We start from the raw sequence: 2,192 nt of genomic DNA, 5'->3' as shown, positions 1-2,192 counted from the left end.
GGGATGTTCTCACTCCTTACTGACAGTTACTGTGGGCAGTGGAAAAGAGCTTTTTTTTTTAACCTATTGGGAAAACGAAAAGGGAAACAAAAAAGAGGGATGTTTCACAGATTGTTAGACAATCAGGTGACCAGTGATTTAAGATGACTAAACAAACACACACAAACGCACACACACACATACACACACACACACACACACACACACATACACACACACACACACACACACACACACACACATGCATACACACACACATACATTAGATAATATTATGTTGTAGCATACATATGTCCTTTCATTCAGCAAATTATTAGAACGCGTGGAAAGACAGCGAGTATAATCCTGTTGTAGCATGAAGTGAAATATACACACACACGGCCTACCAGGACGAGACATGACTTTCGTACATTCACTCGAACAGCTTGGCGACTTTCCCTGAACTGTCATTCATCAACTCACGTACTACACATAACAACACACGTACTACACATAACAACACACGTACTACACATAACAACACACGTACTACACATAACAACACACAAGGTTAGTTGCCACAATGTATATATGTATACAGTCGAACCTGCCTTAACCCTTGATATACAGTGTATTCCTCTTTAATTGCCTGTGTAAAACGAAACCTGTCCAACTCGGAAAAGGGAAGAAAAACCCGCTCCCTTCCGAAGGTTTTTACCTGCCATGTCTAGATTACTAAGACGGAAAACGTTTTGCCCATTCATGATTGCTGATTTGAAACAAAATCGCAAGTTTGGCTCCGTCTGTAATGTTAGAAAATACACACGACTGTAAACTGGAGAGACGAACACACACGACACCAAGCAATCTAATAATGAGCCCGGGTGTAGTGTCTGACTTTTTATGTTGATCCCCGAAGTGAGTAACATTAACCAAAAGCCCATGGCATACGGGGCGCTTACGTCCCGTGATTAAAAAGAGTATGGGTTGTACGCTATTCTGTACAATATTTTGACTACCGTGACACCGTCCGCCGGCTCTAAACTTAACCCTAAGCTGCCGGGCGAGAAAGGGGAATACGGGTGAAATTTGAGGGTATATGAGTATATGTTACCCCATCTGGGTGAGCTCTGAGGGATGAAGATGGTCAGGGTAGTGTGGTGTGAAACCTAACGAGTGCCACTGAAAGTGCTCGGGTGGCGCTCCATCACGGAAACTTTCATTGGTAGCCAGAGGCCAGAGGTGTGAAATTAAATTTTACCAATGCCTGCCAGCCGAGAAAAGAGTTCCTCGAATCGATATTACATGATGGCAGTGAGGGGTGATATTGGTTCACTGTGCTTGTTACACCGATGGGTGGGGGTATGGGAGGAAGTAAAGGAGATGCTCAAACGTTTCTGTTTTTAATAGGTCAAACAGTGGTCCTATGAAATGCAAGAACTTGTGATAATTGGATAAATAAAACTGACGCATGTCATTATCAGAGAGAGTAGCAGCTGAGAGGTGTGAAGCTTTGACCACTTGTGATTGCCTGCCGACCGGACAAGCGACCCTTGATCCCACAGGCTGGGCCTTTAAAGCTCCCCCCCCCCCCCCCCCCCCCTCCCCCCTTTCCATCTACCACTAAATTAGCCTGCCTAAGACGGAAAATGTCTAAGACGGAATTATTTTTTTCGGGCTCACTTGCGATTCCGTCTTACGCAGGTTCGATACATTATATAATAATGATAATATAGCGAATGAACACCAATTATATTTATACAGTGCGCAGTGCCGTGTGCAAAATTAACCCACTTTCTCGGCAGTCGTAGATAAAAGAAATCGTTATGTCAACAACAGACACGCAGATAACAAAACAAAATATCAAAAACACCCACCTGCCTATGTCAAGATTTCCCTGGGAAATGAACAGCGTTAACAGGGGCATTACACGCTCAGTTAAAACTGACAGTTCTCTATCCTTTTGGCAATAAGCAAATACTACATGATGCAATCTTGGTAAAAATACTTCTTTTTAGATATCTTCAAATTATTTAAAATTAGATAGAAAAAAAGAGTCACACAAACGACATGAGTTATTTTATTCACTTTGATACGCTACTTCCGAATTTGATGAATATGTTTACGATTAGACATAGTTTTCAATAAGTCTGTAAACAATAATATTTTTCTCGCACATACACACGCACACACACACACACACACACACACAC

Source organism: Aplysia californica, unplaced genomic scaffold (assembly GCF_000002075.1).
Source record: "Aplysia californica isolate F4 #8 unplaced genomic scaffold, AplCal3.0 scaffold00374, whole genome shotgun sequence".
NCBI lineage: Eukaryota > Metazoa > Mollusca > Gastropoda > Aplysiida > Aplysiidae > Aplysia > Aplysia californica.
Note: the sequence above shows the minus strand (reverse complement) of the source record.